Raw genomic sequence first — 18869 nt, forward strand, 5'->3', positions numbered from 1 at the left:
AGCACGAGCAAGAGGCAAACGAAACCAATACATACATACATACAAAGTCAAAACAATTCTAATGAAAATACTACTACTACTACTATTACAACCACCAACACCACCACCGCTACATCTTCTACTAACGCTACTACTACTACTACTAATACTACTACTACTACTACTACTACTACTAATAATAATAATAATAATAATATCCCTCATACATCTCATTAAAATTTTGAAGTTTCGTCACGTAAGTCAGAAACGTAATTATTTCTTCAAAGGAATGACTCAAAGTGTTAGGTTCGTTTTCTTCTGTCTTTTTAAGTATCTCTATTAAGCCATTTCAGTAAACTTTAACATATTAAAACTTAATAATTTCACGTGACCAGTTAGGCACAATTTACAATACTGTTCTATGACGTAATGGCATATCGGCAGGTGGGCAATATCTAGGCGCCTTCGAAAGGGTTCAAAACCAGTAAATTATGAAATACAAGTATATAATCCATGAAATTTCCACCATGATTACAGTACACATTATTAACCCAGTATAATTAACAGTGCAATAAGTTAAGATTTTAAGCAAATACATTTTTATTAAAACATCAGATTGATAATAAAATTATGAAATTAAATCATGGTTAGGCTTAGATTTTCGTCACATATCAAGAAGCAGCGCGTACAACTGAGTGCGACAGCTGAAAATTATTGTTCTCCCTCTTCGGGACAAGTTTAATCTGTTGGTAACAAATGCTATTTTACTAGGAAATGACCAAGTGCTGTGTCAAAGGTCAAACTTCAATTCAATACCGCATTATAATAAGAACAATACTCCTCACTGTTGCTTTGTCCACCGAAATTCTCTGCATTAATTCCCCAACCTGCAGGGTGAGAATTTCGCCTCCAAGTTCCTGGGGTTACGGTATACAGTCGATTAGTTATACTTAAATTCCAGAAACATCAACGTGTGTGACTATTTTCAGCTTACTGATAATAATATTAGCGATGTCATAAATCGCCCCTTTGTGGAGTTCTCTCCTTCAGTAAAGGGTACGAGCTGGATTCATTAGTCATCACAGGTCCGGTCCCCAGTGAGTCCTTCAACCGCAAAGCTGGGAAGGATGGGTAGACAGAAATTTGATGGTGGTGAGAGAACAGTTGGAAATTGGGCGCCCAAAATGAGTTGCTTCGCCGTAAATCTGCGAGGAATTCATGAACTTTCACCCTTGGTAAGGAATAAAGCTTAACCTACATACAGGACCATATATGACACACCGATAATATTGAATTACCTTGTACAGGTATATAACAAAGGTGGTGTAACCTGTTATGAAAATATGGAGGATTTTAAAACCTTACTGTCAGCTAAAAATAATTTTTCGTTCAAAAGTATGCGATAATCGTCACCAATATTGAAGTCAGAATCAGGCTCAGTGATAGGGGAGCAGTTTATCGTATCGTATCATGTCCTTTAAGCAATACTGACCCAATTTCATTTATAGAATTTTGTTCTCATATATTGGAAACCATAACGGATACCTGCAAGCAGTCCAGGGTTTCAGTAAAAATCGAGAACTGCAAATCCTTCTATATAAAACATTACTTTTAAGTTAAAAAATACACCTTTCTCTAGATTTCGGATCCGAAAAAAAATGATTTGCAGTCTGATGTTTTCTATGACAGAATTTATGACAAATTACATATTCAACAAATAAGCACAATTATAAATATGAAATAGTCAAGTTTTTTAATATAATCGCTGTTTTATCTATGAACAACTAAACAATCCGTATTTGGAAGCAACTGCCATATGAAGCCCTACATGCGTGTAATGTTTGTACACTGAATGCTATAATCTGCATATAAGCAGGAAGTAAAGCAAGTGTCACGTAACTTCGAACAAGGCCAAGAGTAACCTTCAATGCGCAGAATAAAAATTTCAGACAAGGGCGTGGGTTCGAGGGTGTGAGAAATGACAGGCGGCCGAGCGGTTTAAGGAATGCACTGTCTTCGCTCGCTCGGAAGCCGGGATCGTGGGTTCGAATCCCACTCAGGGCATGAATGCTTGTGTGCGTTTTTCTGTGTTTGTGTACAGGTAGAGGCCTTGCGACGAGCTGATCACCCGCCCAAGGAGTCCTACCGTATGTCTAAGAAATAGTAAAACCGAAATGAAACGGAGAGTCTCACGGAGGTAGGCCTAGGCCAAAATGGGGGCTGTAGCGCCAATGAAAAGAAAAAGAGTATAAAAATAGTCCCTGTGTTTAATTAAGCTCCATAACATGAAGCATGGGGAAATAAAGGCAGAGCTCCACGTATCCTTGACCTTTCTAACATATGGAGATGGAGATGAGTGTTCTGTTTCACACACCAGCCGCTTTACTCCCCTGGGAATGAACCCCGATATCCATTTCACCGGACGCTGGATGGGTCTCAAAGCCAGGCTGGACACCACGGAAGGGAGAAAAATCTGTTTTCCTGCCGTGAATTAAACCCCGATTCTTCGGTCTTCAGTCGATAGCATAGTTGTTATAATAAATGATCTATCAGGGTTCCACTTCTTTAAGATCCATTTCAGTATTATCCTCTCGCGTACTTCACTTAAATTGTCCTTTCCTGCAGGTTTTCTTACCACAATTCTGTACGCATTTCCCGTCTCTTGACTTAAATAGCACCCCTTAACTTCGTGTTTTGATCACACTGTTAGTACTCGGTGAGAAGAGCACATTATGAAGTTCTGCAATTTTCTATCCTTCTTCTACGGCTTAACCCTCTAAGTCCAAATATATATATATCTGAGTTATTTACACCTGTAACTAATCACGAAGAAGGGATTTATGTCTCCATATGCCCAGACTTGCGATCCGTGTCAAATATGAGTACACCCATCGCATTTACTTATTTTACAGTGGTCAAGTAGATTGTAAATTGACGTAAAAAAAATATGAGAAGCTGTGAGCGATCCTGCGCAGATAACCCCTTAGCCCGGCTGCGCAAGATTTCGTTTCAGATGTTCGTTCGGTGTCCTGCATTTAAATGAGATATGAAATTACTGTACTTATTTACTCAATTCTTTGCAATAAAGAAGTATATAGTCTACATTTAAATTTAAGAAATATTCTCGTCAACTTCTCTTCTTCAAGTAAAACCAGAATATATATTTAATTCGTTTCAAAATAAGAATCAATTAATGCAGGCAAACTTATGATATTATCAGCAACAACAATTTTCCACCTTCAAATTCTGGCTGAAAAGAAATTTGTTCTGGATATGGTTTAAATATACTGTACTAGCAATAATTATTCTACTATTATTTATATTTTCATTAGAGCTTTATGAATTTTAAGTGATTCTTTTTTCAGTACAAATATGAATCACTCCGTCCAATTGACCTGTAAGTTTATTACTACATGAAAAACTTAACACCCTTACATGTTTCGGTCTCCGCGGACCATCTTCAGAGGGCAAACATCACTACAAATAGGAAACCACCTTCACATAAGTTGTTTAGACGTAAAGTACGTACACTTATATGTTACAATGCATAGTACACAAAATAGAACATTTCACAAACACAGCAGTTTCTTGGGAATGTAAAGTTTTTAAAAATTATTTAAAAATTTCTTGATGCTATTAAATTTTTTTTGCATTGTCAATAATTAAAATTAAAAAACCATGCAGGCTCGTGTTCGCCCTCCCATCGTCCCTCTTGTATGGGGCAGATATTGTGCCACCTGTCTATCTTGATGTGGAGGTTCTGCAAATATATTATGGGTATTTTACTATTTCAATGTTAGTCACATTGGACGGAGTGATTCATATTTGTAATTGTTAGTGTGACGGACCAGAATGAAACAAATCAAATTTGTTTTTTCAGTGTTCCAAAATTAAATTATTTATGTTTTACGGCAAATTTTCAAAGCGGGTTGTTCTTGAAATTTGTAACTTAATTTTGTTTTAATTCGCTTAGTGGGGGGTGGAGTCCAATTCGGCCCACTCGGCACGGCGACCACTGATTAGCCTATTGTAGCCTGCCCCGGGTGATTATGATGATGGAGAATTTGGCGGAATGAAGATTGGCAGGGGAAACCGAAGTACTCTGAGAAAACCCGCTCCAGCGCCAATTTGCCCACCACAAATCCCACTTGACCAGACCCGGGATCGAATCCGGGCCGCCCCGATGGGAAGCCAACGACTAACCGCTTGAGCTATGGCGCGGCCTAAATTTGTAACTTACTCACAGAGTTAAGAAATTTGCCTCTTTATAAAATCCGAAAATTTTTTTACCGTGAGCATAAAAATCTGCCACTGGATCCTATCTTGAGCCTGCTAAAATCGTTACAATCGCACGTAGCTTCTGTGAGATGCATTTTACTATACTCTTATCTGTTCCCAGACTTCGCAAGTAGTTCCTACCCTTGAGGTTTCCCGATTCAAATGGACAAGTTTGCCGTTACGGAGAAATTGTTTGCTGGTATGTGTACTGGCTGAGAAGAGGACTGCTTACATATATATATATATATATTAATTATTTTACAGTTTTATTACTCGCACAACACAAATGCTTACTTACATTGCTATACATACATGAAAAATCCAAATGCGAAGATACACTCACCCCTACACCAAAGAAGTGCTCTCTCCGTTAGACTACTATTTTGGATCGCTTTCCATTTGCAACACGAGAATGCAAACAGGATTTAGCGGGCAAACCTAGCGGAAAACTACCACTTAGAAGACCGCAATGGAATTGGAAGGATAACATAAGGATTGGTCTCAAGAAGGTGATTTATGAAGAAAATGGCTAGGGATGTTCTCCAAAGGCAGACTGCGGCATCAGTGAAGACGAAATCTCGGGCTTTGCAACCGAAGTGTGTTACTTATATCGACGGTTTCTATGATAAGCAGTATTATAAGTATCCACTGACTGTCGAAACGCATTTATTGCCCCGCTGTAATGAATTTTGCTCATGGGCTCATTTTATCGAAAGAAATTTTAAGGCATTTTTTAGTTTTATGAGCGTATTAAAACCACTTTCTCTGTGACACGCTCCATATAATTTGTGGCTGAAACCAGACAAGGCTGTATATAAAACAGGGGAGAACCCATAGTAATGGATTTATACGATGAAAGCATAAGGTTTTGCAACAGCTGGAGATAACAATCGGTCACGCTATATTCCGCTATAGTCCCCGGTACAGTAAGGAAGCAGTCACAATAGAGCAGAACAGGACACCCCGTGGAGAAAAAGAGACATGAACAAAGGAGTTAGGAGTAGAACTGATAATGCTTTTGGGGGCCCACGGTAGCGTAGTTGGTTGAGGAAAACCAGAAAATAAAGTGGGACTGAAATTTAATGGGACACATCAGCTGCTGGTCTATGCTGATGATGTGAATCTACTGTGAGTTAATACAGATATCATGAAGAAAAGACACAGAAACATTAATTGATACTAGAAAAATGGTTGATCTATAAGTAAACGCAGAGAAAACTAAATATACGTTGTCTCGTCACCAGAATGAAGGGGAAAACCATTACGTAAGGATAGCTAACAGATTCTTTGAAAATGTTTCACAGTTCATGTATTTGGGCATGACATTTACAAATGAAACTTTGAAATCTGGAGGAAATTTAGAGAAGACTGAATTAAGGTAATGCTTGCTACCATTCAGTCCAGAAAATTGTGTCTTCCCGTCTGCTGTCTAAAAACGTACAAATCATAATATGAGCTGTGAAACTTTGTATCTGATTTAAGGAAAGAACATGGACTGAGGGTGTTTAAGAACACGATACTAAGGAGGCTGGAGAAAACTGCACAATGAGGAGTTTCATAATCTGTACATTTTGTCAAACATAATTAGAATGATTATGTCAAGGAGGATAAGATATTCAGAGAATTTAGGGAAAAGAGGAATGCATATAGGATTTTGGTGGGAGAGTTAGAAGGAAAGACCAAGACGTAGGTGGGTAGATAATATTAAAATGGATTCTAGAGTTATAGGATGTGGTTGTATGGACTGGATTGATTGGCTTAGGATAGGGACCAATAGGGGCTTTCGTGAACATAGTAATGAAATACCGGGTTCCATAAAATTTCTCGAGTACCTGCGTAACTGGCGGCTTCTCTAGAAAGGCTCAGCTCCATGGAGTTAGTTATGCGTCTTATTAACGCCTTACATGTTTGAGCCTAAGAGGTAATCATTGGTTTATTTTTACGTTATGTTTCCACATAATGACTTTACTAAATATTGGTAATGTTAAAGATTTGAGACTAGTGGGTGTCAATCAGGATGTGATCTCGTGATGGAACTGTAATGATTCAAGTGTTTTTCTTTAGATAAATTGATCTGAAACCATTCTATATAGAATTATAGCTGATAACTGGAATTTCCCTCTCAAGAACAATACGGCGACGCCGCGTAAGATACAATAAGAAACGATGATACACAGAATAGGGTAGATCAAGAGAGTTGAATTTAGCAACAGTTCAAAAACAAACTCTGTGGCCTGTAGTCCGCAAGTGAACTATACTGACGGAGCGACCACCGCTTGTTGGAGAAAGTTAGTGCCAACTTTTGCGGATAGAGGGCGTCACGTGGTCAGTTAGCAACAGTTCACATCAACAGAAATTAATATGATAGTAGTTGCTTAACTTTATGTAAACAAATCATGATGTAAACTTCCTAAATCTTTTCATCATACATCCAAATTTTACGGGATAGTGCAGTTGGTATAGCGACGGACGGGTCGGAGTTCCAGTCCCGGTAGGGTTAAAATTTTTCTGTTATACAAATCTTCCAGACCATCTCTGGGATCCACTCAAACTCCTATCGAATGGGTGCCGGGGGCTCTTGCCCCGGTGGTAAAGCGGCAAGGGCTTGAAGCTCACCACTCACTTCCAACTAATGCCGTGGTCAAGAAAATGTGGATGTATACATCCCCTCCCCCATAAGCCTTCATGGCATAGTGCTTAGTTAAACACGGGGATATTTCTACCTTTTTACCTTTCAACATTCGGTAGTTTATGCTTTGTGAATTAGACACCTCGGCAACTTGTGATCTCTCATTCTGTTATTATGCCCATATTACTGTAACATGTCTTATAACCTCAAAATATTCGATTCTGTATCCGGTGTGTCTTTATTAGATTCTCACTCAATTGCACTTAGTTAACAGTCATTATTAAAAAAAAATTTTCTTGATTTCAGCTAATTTAATTGTGGTATATTATACATTATTCTTTACTAATCAGATTCCAAACGCGTCTATAGACAGCCCACCCATTTCTAAAACAACATCTGATCTATCCATCCAGGGACCCCATTGATACAATGGAATGAGCCAGTTAAATTTTATGGTAGCTCTATAACGACTGCGTTTATTGGAGACTCATCCCGAAATAGCCTCGTTCGACATACAATCCCCCTGGAGAGTAAAATTATCATTCTCTTCCACTTCGTTAGAGGCTCTGTTCGGACTTTCTAGTGCGACACAAAACGCCTTGGAAAGCAACGCGTTCAGGAATATCAGCCAGACACTTGCAGAGGTTCCTACCTGAATGTACAAAATTTAAGTCCTTCGAACGTAAGTATTCAGAATACGATTCGGACATTCTGCTACGTACACTACAGTAACCGAGATCAGTAGATCTTGTACGTTACTACGACAGAAACATTAAAGATGGAAGAATTTTAAAATGAAATTGAAACTCATGCACTTTAAGTGCTCTGTAACATGGAGGTACGTCAAACTTTGTCAGTTCTGTATTATGCCGATCGTACAGGCTTGTGTAAAGATAAAGTTATCCCAGTAACAGTCCGTGGAGGCCCGTAGATTGTGAGACGTCGAGGTTCCCACATTTCTTGCAAAATCAGATCACAGATAGCGGTGGGTTTGACAGTATTAAACGGCATTAAACGCCGGTAATTTGAAAAATGTAATGACTTCATCAGGAATCGAACCTGCGAACTTCCGGCTTGTAGCATATTGCCTCAACCAATTACGCCACTGGTTGCCTCCTTACTTTCGTATCGGCAACGTATAAAATTGAGAATAGTGAAGTGAAGAAAACTGCTAAGAGCCGCGCATTTAGTTCGGAGGGTGAAAACAAGAAATGCATAGAGCTCTTGTTACGAAGGCCACTGGAAAGTGAATGTGTAGAAATAACGGGAATATAATGGAACTTGTGAATTACATTGCTGGGATTTGAACAGAATTGCACTTCGGATTCGAGTCCTTTGGAAACAGTGGTGTGAAACCGATACATTCTAATTCGTTACATTTCCCAAGTGCTTTTTTCTGGAAAGAAAATGGGCGACACCCGCCAAGCAAAATAGAGGATTTGGAGCCCATCTATATCCTATTTTTTCCTACTTCGTTACACGTTTCATAGTAGAAACATCCGATATATTTATCAACGTAGAAACGGGACAACTCAGTCGTTATAACGACGGGCTACCTGCTGGAAAGACGGGGTTCGATTCCCTGCAGAGGCAAGAGATTTTTCCTACTCCACAGAATCCATACAGGCTCTGTGGCCCACATAGCCTCCTATCCAATGATTACCGATGGTTCTTTCAACGGGGTTAAAGCGGCCGGTTCGTGAAACTGACAATTCATCTCCATCTATCGTCGAGGTTAAAAATGGTAGTCTTCAGTCTCCTACACTTTTCCAGGGCATGGCGTATTATTAAGTATAGGGACAACTTTACGTAACTTCGAACAAGGCCAAGAGTAACCTTGAATGTGCAGAAGAAAAATTTCAGACAAGGGGGTGGGTTCGAGGGAAGAACGAGCCTTAAGAAACTCCTCCCACCACAAGCTATGCGCGGGATTCGACTGGGAATGCGGGACCTTGTTCGAAGTTACGTGACACTGTCTATACCAGCACGGGATATTTTCCTCGAAATCATTATTCATATATATATATAATGTCAGTATCGTGTACTGGTGAGTACAGCAGGAAAACGAACAGCCTGGTTCCTTGTGCCGTAGGGAATCGCATCGCTAATAATTTGGCTAGCTTACAGCCTACATTTCTTCAGACAAATTCATCGAAATCTTTTCAGTAAAGCTGTTAATGAAAGCCAAAAATCGTCGAAGTGTTTTGAAACATAAATTGAAGCTTAAAACCACATGACTTTACACATTTTACTGGCAGAATTTACACGAAAATTATGCAACACTCCTGAAAGCGTCCGGGTCATTCTCTGTGGCTTCTAAGCAGTTAATACTTCAACGCGAGATAGAGAAATTAAAGTTTACGAAATGAGACGTGTAAAATATATTGAACGCGACTACTTCATAAGCAACAAAATAAAGGAAAAAATAAACGAAACCATCATTTTAGCAAATTGGAAAACAGAGCTTTTAAGACGTCAAACGCGTGGTCTAAGTCCAGTATTGTCTTGTGCAGGTCGGAAACATGGACGGGTTTCTGCATTATTCTGGTATCTGGTAGAAACTGCGATAATAGCATCGCCCATCCGACGGATCATACAAAATGCTTTAAAATTATTTAGAAGGTACAAACGGGTAAAATGGTCTCTGTGATTAACTAATTGAGCATTACGCCATGAAGGCATATGGGGGAGTCTACGTGTAGATCCACATATTCTTTACCTCGGCACTACTTTGAGGCGAGCGGTCAGCTTCAGGCATCTACCGCTTCACCCCCAAGAAAAGTGCACCGGGAATCCATTCGATAGGGGGCTAGGTGGGCCCCAGTGCCGGTCTGAACGCGTTGGAGAAGAGAAAATTCTTGACCCCACCGGAACTCGAACTCCGACCCCTCAGTCGTCCAGCTCGTAACCAGTCGCTATACCGACTGTGCTATCCAGGCTCCCAATATGTAACTGAAACAGGCTTGACAACCGAATCCTTCGCACATGAAGGAGAAGAAGAAGAGCAAGAAGACGAAGAAGAAACTACAAAATTACCTTTACGGAACACAAAATATTTTCAATTACCCCGAAAATCTTTTGCAGTATGTTACATAATCATAATCTTGCAATTTCTGTTCGATTACCAATGTAGGATTAAAGCCGCACCATAGCTCAAGCGGTTAGTCGCTGGCTTCCCACCGCGGCGGCCCGGGTTCGATCCCGGGTCTGGTCAAGTGGGATTTGTGGTGGACAAAGTGGCGCTGGGTCAGGTTTTCTCCGAGTACTTCGGTTTCCCTTGCCAATCTTCATTCCACCAATTGCTCCACAATCACCCTCACCTATCATCTGGGGCTGGTACAATAGGCCAGAAATGGCCACGGTACAAGGGACTTAGTCCCATCCCACTAGCAATAAAGAAAATGTAGGATTATAATGAATGGCCGATTTTCCAATCCCGAACTTTTTGTATTTTCTTCGTAAGTAATGTGGCTCTCAGAAGCAAAGTGGCCATAGCCACATTTAAATTAATTCGTGTCCCGCATCTACGAAATCTGGATGTTAATTGCTCTATTAATAATCCGTCAGGGTACGTGTGTCTACGCATGCTCCCCAAATTCACGCTATCAGAGCTGCTTTACAGATTACTGGTCTAATCACCACTTGGTCCATTCTTCCATGTATATTTGAGACACGTTTCGGCCACAAATCTCGTGCGTTACCGAACGGACTTGTACAAAGATAAGTTCCCGAAATATATATTAAACATTCTGTAGCGTCCAGACCGACTCTGGCCCCCCCCCGCCTCCTATCCGATGGGCACCGGAGTTCTTTCCTCGGGGTTAAAGCGGCCAGGGCGTGAAGTTGACCATACCTTGTCTAGTGCCGAGGTCAAGAAAACGTGGGTCTACATCCACTCCCCCATATGTCTTCATGGCGTGGTGCTTAATTAATTAGGCACATGTTCAACTTGACCATAACTTCACTGAACATGGGTTCTGTTCCGTTTACAGCCCTCTGGCACTCGCGACCCTCGCTATCGTTGAATTGTTCACTATACTTCTCAAATACCTTGGAATCTGAGACAGCTAAGCGTGTTTCCTTTAGGTACAATTCTTCTGTCCCCACTGTAGAGGTTAAGTTGGTGTCCCGTGTGATTTTAGGGGCAGGTTCTCTCCCGCCATGCTTACTGTATAGCCGTCTTATTCTCGTATATTAAGTAAGGTAAAGTTATCCCGCCGGTCACGGTAGCCCAGCGGTCTAAGGCATGCACTGTCTTCGCTCGCTTGGAAACTGGGGTCGTGGGTTCGAATCCCACTCAGGGCATGGATGTTTGTGTGCGTTTTTCCGTGTTTGTGTACAGGTAGAGGCCTTGCGACGAGCTGATCACCCGCCCAAGGAGTCCTACCGTATGTCTAAGATCTAGAAAAACCGAAGTGAACGGAGAAGCTCATGGATGTAGGCCTAGGCCCACTGGGGCTGTAGTGCCACGGAAAAAAAAAGTTATCCCTGTGATAAACTGATTAAGTACTACGTCATAAATTCGTGTTGGAGAGTGGAACTATAGCTCCCCCATTCTTAAACTCAGTACAAGTTGCAGGTGTTTGCTCAGCTTCACGACCCGACCGCTTTACCCACGGATAAAGTGGCCCTGGTACCCCTTAGACTGGAGACTTTGGTAGACCCCAGAGACGGTCTGGACGCTTTGGATTAAAGAAAAATCTATTGTTCTCGCCAGGAAACGACACCGGTCATACTTCTTACAGCAAGTCGTTATAATGACCGATAATGACTGAGCTATCCGGTGCCAATAGAATTTGAACATAGTCTTCTGCCCTTCAAGGCTCGCAGGCCAGTATTCAAGTAAAAAATTCGACACAAATTTCCCCTCCCCCGTCTGCCCAGCATCTACGTCTATAAGCGAGTCGTCCGTGTTCCCACCAGATTCCACCCTCCTCTAGGCACGCAAGGGTTGGGAGGGGGGGAGCAGCAGCGATTCTTCAGTATTTTCGTATTTCTTAAATTTCACAAAGTGTCTTCCACATGAATATCGAGCGGGATATTTTGAGTACATCTTAAAGCACCAACACATTAAAAGAAATCCTGGTTCTTACAAAATCAAAACGGATAATGGTTCTTAGATTGAAAATAACTTTCAACATTCGTCGTATGTTCTAAACAATACGCTCCTAGTAATTCATTGTCATGAGGTGCCACATTCTAAACTCGCTGCTTGCATTGTAACAGATCATTTTCAAAGTTTCAGATAACCTACTGCTTCCATCTTCAGAACAAATACCCCCAACACCTGAAGAAGGAGGCAAGATATTCCTAAGAAATATTGGCAACGTTCTACTGCATCAATTTCACGAAGAGTAGTCTTCAAAGTCACAGATGAGTTACCCTCAAAATTTTCACTATCTTTGTTATGTATTAACAATTTATAACAGCCCTTTTGCCCGTAACTTCAGTGTAAATTTCATAAATAAGCAAGCAAAATCGAACCGGACTTCAGCACTATATTTACTGTTCTGCATAATCATCAACACTACGTACCGGGACTTATGAACTGTTTCTCTTCCAGATTTTACTTCTATTGTCCGTTCATCCACTTATAAACTTGCATCCCGTCAGATTACTCGATAAAACACTGAATGATACCTATCGTGCATGGTTCTTCTCAGTCTCTCCGGGGCAAATTTACAGGTAATCCCTTCAAATATGACACGACCTTCTCTTTATATGTAATTAACTGTTCATCATTCTTGACGGCTTTTCATTTTATTCGACGTTCTACTAAATCTGCAGTCGAAACGGTGTCAATAAATAACTTAAAATTAATCAAACACTAGAAAGCCCCGGAGTAAATAGCTTTCATCATTTAAGATTCCGTATCCTAATTTACATTCAATCATTCTGCCATATTCATTCATATTCCTGTTGCTCCCTTTGGAGCATTTGACATCTGCGAAATTCTTTTGTTTCTTTCACTTCACATTCTTAATCTTATTGTCAGACGGTAGGACTCCTTGGACGGAGAATCAGCCTGTCGCAAGGCCGCTACTTACACACAGGACAACAAGGACACGGAATAAATGCAAACAAGCATTCATGCTTCGAATAAGTTTCGAACCCACAGCCCCAGTGTTTGAGCGGTCGGAGACAGTTCATGCCTTAGACCGAGCGGCCACTGTGACCGGTTATTCTATGGTATAGCCCTCTGTAAAATAACTGCTAATGTTCTGAAGGTTCTTACAAAGATTTCAATGTATACAATTGAACTGAACCTCATAACGTGGTTAGTGTTCAGAACTTGAACTAACCAGAGGAATTTTCGTGATTTCACGGTTCCAAATACAAGGAAATATGCGACAGTCTAATTTTCCTCCTGTCTGCAGTCCATAGTCACCAATATCATCTCCTCGTCTACTACTGCTGCTGCTGCTACTACTGTTGCTACTACCACTACTACTACTATTGCCACTACTACTACTACCACTACTGCTGCTGCTGTTGCTACTACTACTACTATCACTACCACTACTACTACTACTGCTGCTGCTGCTGCTATTGCTACTACCACCACCACCACTACTACTAGTACTACTACTACTACTACTACTACTGCTGCTGCTGCTGCTGCTATTGCTACCACCACCACCACTACTGCTGCTGCTGCTGCTGCTGTTGCTACTACTACTGCTACTACTACCACTACTACTACTGCTATTGCTACTACTACCACCACCACTACTACTGCTGCTGCTATTGCTACTACCATCACTACCACCACCACTACTACTGCTGCTGCTGTTGCTACTACTACTGCTACTACTACCACTACTACCACTACTACTACTGCTATTGCTATTGCTACCACCACCACTACTACTGCTGCTGCTATTGCTACTACCATCACTACCACCACCACTACTACTGCTGCTGCTGTTGCTACTACTACTGCTACTACTACCACTACTACTACTGCTATTGCTACTACTACCACCACCACTACTACTGCTGCTGCTATTGCTACTACCATCACTACCACCACCACTACTACTGCTGCTGCTGTTGCTACTACTACTGCTACTACTACCACTACTACCACTACTATTGCTACTACTACCACCACCACTACTACTGCTGCTGCTATTGCTACTACCATCACTACCACCACCACTACTACTGCTGCTGCTGTTGCTACTACTACTGCTACTACTACCACTACTACCACTACTATTGCTACTACTACCACCACCACTACTACTGCTGCTGCTATTGCTACTACCATCACTACCACCACCACTACTACTGCTGCTGCTGTTGCTACTACTACTGCTACTACTACCACTACTACCACTACTATTGCTACTACTACCACCACCACTACTACTACCGCTACTACTACTACTACTACTATTGCTACTACTACCACCACCACTACTACTACCGCTACTACTACTACTACTACTACTCCTGATGCTGCTGCTACTGCTACTACTACTACCACTACTACCACTGCTGCTGCTACTACCACTACTACTACCACTACTACTCCTGATGCTGCTACTACTACCACTACTACCACTGCTGCTGCTACCACTACTACCACTGCTACTACTACTACTACCACCACCACCACTACTGCTGCTGCTGCTGTTGCTGCTGCTACTGCTACTACTACACTACTACCACTACTGCTGCTACCACTACCACCACCACCACCACCACCACCACCACCACCACCACCACCACTACTACTACTACTGCTACTACCACTACTACTACTACTACCACTACCACTACTACTACTACCACTACCACCATTACTACTACTGCTACTACCACTACTACTACCACTACCACTACCACTACCACTACTACTACTACTACTGCTGCTGCTACTACTGCTGCTACTACTACCTTCACGGATTGGGATCTTCGGCCTGTTGCTATTCAAAATTAATTAAGTTTGAAATTATGAATCTTATAAACAGTCCAGTAATAAACCCGTCGCAAGGCCGCTACCTACACAGGACTGCATAATCACAGAAATAATGCACACAGATATCCATGCCTCGAGTGGGATTCAAACCTACGATCCCAGTGTATCAGCGGGAGAAGATATTGCGTGTCTTAGACCGCGCGGCCACTGTGATAAGCCAGAACAAGAATCTACATAGATAATTTTCAGCAAGATTTCGAAATTCACGCATCCGTTGCGCTGAATTGCCTCTGATATTGTCAGCTTCCGTTAATTGAGACTTCAGAGCGTAATCAACTAAATTATATGAGAGAATGTTCGTCAATTTGCACCTGTTACACACAAACGGAAAATCGTCTGTGGTTCAACGATTCAACAGCAAGCGACTGTGGAAATGTGAACATTCGGTCTCACAAAGCAGCGCCATTTATCACAGTCATAATCGGATTAGTGGGTTTCACTATCATATGGCCGTTACACGCAGCTATTTATATAAAGCTCTTTTTATGACATGCTTAGAGATTGGTGCATAATATGGAGGTCGAGTCCGTCCCTCTAAAGTCTCATCTTCAAAAGTAATGAAAGGAATTAAATCAAATTTGGTATTGGTGGTATGTAATGAACTGTACCAGGTGAATTACATTTTCGTTTCTATCGATGTCCTGTATTTCCTAAAATACATGACGCTCTACAGGAACCTGATCGAGCTTCTAAAGAGGCGATCTTATTAAGAAAAGGCGGAAATGTTATATTTGTTTTAGGAGTACAAATAATTCAAAATGCTTTCATTGCTTTTCTACAGATTGCATCGGTTTCACATTCATTCAAATACTGGCGCACACAACAATGCAAAAATATATTTCTTGCTGTCTTTCGCATTCCTGGATCTGTTACTGCACGAATATTATGACAAAGATAAATTTGTCCCTACGCTTAACTAATTAAGCACTACTATATGAACGCATGTGGGGGAGTGGAGGTGTAGCTCCACGTTTTCTTAACCTCGGCAATAGTTTGAGGTGAGTGGTCAGCTTCACACCCCGGCCGCTTTACACCCGGGAAAAGAATACCAGTAACCCATTGATCAGAAGGCCGGGTGGGCCCCAAAACCGGCCTGGACGACGTGAAGGAGACAAAATTCTGGACCCTACTGGGACTCGAACTCTGGCCCCTCGGTCGTCCGGCTCGTAACCAGTCGCTGCAATGTTGAAGCTGACGTTGCAACTTACTATTGTGGAAACATAATTGTTAAAAAAGCAGTGACCAAGGTGGACATAAGCAAGTAATGAGACTTTCATTGTTTCTCCTAGTTAACAAAATTTAAGAAGCGCTAATTTGGCAAGTATCGACCCTCGAAAAGTGCACATTATTATGCATCCTACTATAACTCTTCTGGATGCCTCATCCCTTATTGTCTCTTTCAGGCGAACGTTTGAGGCACAAAACCAAGCTTAACTTATACAATCCCATACACGAATATTACGGCATCGTCTAATTCCGACATCATTAGCTCCACAGAACGTCACTAATGTAGACAAAACGATACAAGAACTGCCTTCAGCTTATTTATTTCATACCATTGTGTGTCAGAAGTGGAGACATTGCTAAGTCTATTCCCGCAGACTAAAGCGAATGAATATTTTGCAGTTCTGCTTCTATCTCACAAATTAACGATGGCGGTAATTCAGTGACGCATGCGTACAATATTCGGCAGAGTTTGGGACTGAGATTAAGGTCATGTTTATATCAGATTCTCCTCATACAGAGTAATTATAATGGTGCGGTTAGGACTATGTCTGACCATATTGCCATGATGGCGTTTTGGGGAGGGAGTGTAAATACGGTCTTCTTAAGCATTCACCATATTGAAAAGTTTCAAGTGAAAGTTACAGATCTTACTAAGTTGTATGTCATATCTTATTATTATATACAAATGATTTCACAAGGAGCTGCTGCCGTCCATATCAGTAAACCTCGATCTGAGCTTGATATAGAGTAGCCTGATAACAGCGGAAATTAAATTAGCTAGATAACATTTATTACCAAATTATATTTTAAGATGTTCATTACTTTCGAAAATAATCCACGAAAAAGAGAACCGAATGGGGAGACAAAGCTTACATTCTTATCATCTGTTCTTTTTATATAATTTGCAAAAACAACAAACCAAACGGTAACAAAATGTAAAATTCCGTGGCTTTAGTCCGCAAGCAAACTATACCAACCGAGCGACTGCCGCTTGTCGGCGAAGTTAGTGCCAACTTTAGCGGATAGAGGGTGTCACGTGGTCAGCGCAACGAATCCCCACGGCCGTTAATTTTGGTTTTCTAGACCGGAGATGTTATTTCCTTGAAATAACTCCTCAATTATCCCCTCACGAGTGTGAGTGGACCCCGTTCAAGACCCACTATTTTTCAGAAAATCTGGTAGCGTCGGGAATCGAACCCGGACTACCGGATCTGCAGCCAGGAACTCCGACCACTAGACCACAGAGACGGTCTAACAAAAGGTAACAAGTTTTAAATTTTTTATTGCGTTGTTATAGTATAATGTATTATTTAGCATTAATATTTGACGCGAAATTTAGGTCACAAAAAGCCACATATACAGGTTATATATAATTTGATTATTTTATGTTAAAGAAATACAATATTAAAAAATTAAAAAAGGAAGTAAAAAAGAAAGAACGTGTCGCAATCCAGTGTGATTTAAGGGCCGTGTTATCTCAGAAGTGATATAAATTCCGTAAGGATTAAGAGATATATAATTATAGTTTACTAAGAGAAAAAGGGTTTAAGTAATTTATACCACGCAGTTCTGGTATGTCATGGCCGTTGCAATAAGCGTGATAAAGTTCGAATCTAGATCCAGGTGGAGGAGGGATCATACTAGATTAATCTGGACCAGAATATCGCTCAACACGATTTAGCCTAAACGTCCACCAATAAATATCATATAAATTCGTTGCACACTTCGAAAATGTTGTCTGCCGGTGGATAGAACAGACGTGGACCCTTCATTCTGAGTAGGATCTATACACAAAATCACAAATGAAAGGGAAAGGATATATATATGTATGAAACACTGGAATATCATGCATTTGCGCACTATATTTTTAGACGTTTCAGCCCTGAATAGGCAGAAATTTAATTTCCGGCTTGGAAACAGATGTTCCAAATGTGTACCTGTTTTAGAAACTGCAATAGTTCAATACGAATATATGTCGAAAAGTGCGAACGTGTCCAAATGGTAGGAGAAAGAATTAGGCTGGCAGGTAAGGCTGTGCTTCATACGATTCAACGCTTCACCATTAACAGGTGAAGAGGGAAAGGCGATAGTAACTGAAACATAATAGGACTCCGTCAGAACTGTATTTAGTTGTCCGTCATTATTTTATTAGGACGATAATGATGTAACATTATACTAGTTATCAACCTAGATGGAAGGAAAGTAAGTTTTTGGTATGAAAGTCATGACACTTGAAGTCATCGTTCGAATTACCAACTAAATTATGATTTGAAGAAAGCAGTCTTCTGGGATTTGGCACCGTGTATATGTGGTGTTAACCGACGTTTCGGAGGAAAGTATCGCCTCCATCTTCAGGGTAGAACAAAAAATATAAGAAATCTGCAAGCGAAGAGACCGTGAGAACCGGTAAAAGCAGACTGACTACTTTCCTCCGAAACGTCGGTTAACACCTCATATACACGGTGCCAAATCCCAGAAGATTGCTTTCTTCATAGTCACCGCCGTGAAAGCCTCAAATCTTACATAAATTATGATTTCTCCGCTATGAATTATGAAGTGGGGCTTGAATTATGAGAAAAACACATTTTATAATATGTTTGTGACCTAGTTCTGCATACAGTTTCTGCATTCCGATCCGAGGAACAGAAATTTTAATATCTGTAGTTGATTATTTTTATTTTCTGGCAGGTGACGTCGCATAGGCTTGTAGAAGTTTACCGTCAGTACGGAAGAGAGCACTGCAGTGAAGAGTAAACGCGAATCAAACAC

General features: G+C 40.9%; 1 protein-coding gene across 2 annotated transcripts in view; it reads right to left on the minus strand.

Annotated features, from left to right (window-relative positions):
• Nucleotides 1-18869, minus strand: part of LOC111873950 — a gene marked incomplete at its 3' end in the record, with an annotated part of 781441 nt that overhangs the window by 659250 nt on the left and 103322 nt on the right.

Source organism: Cryptotermes secundus, unplaced genomic scaffold (genome assembly GCF_002891405.2).
Source record: "Cryptotermes secundus unplaced genomic scaffold, Csec_1.0 scaffold777, whole genome shotgun sequence".
Taxonomy (NCBI): domain Eukaryota; kingdom Metazoa; phylum Arthropoda; class Insecta; order Blattodea; family Kalotermitidae; genus Cryptotermes; species Cryptotermes secundus.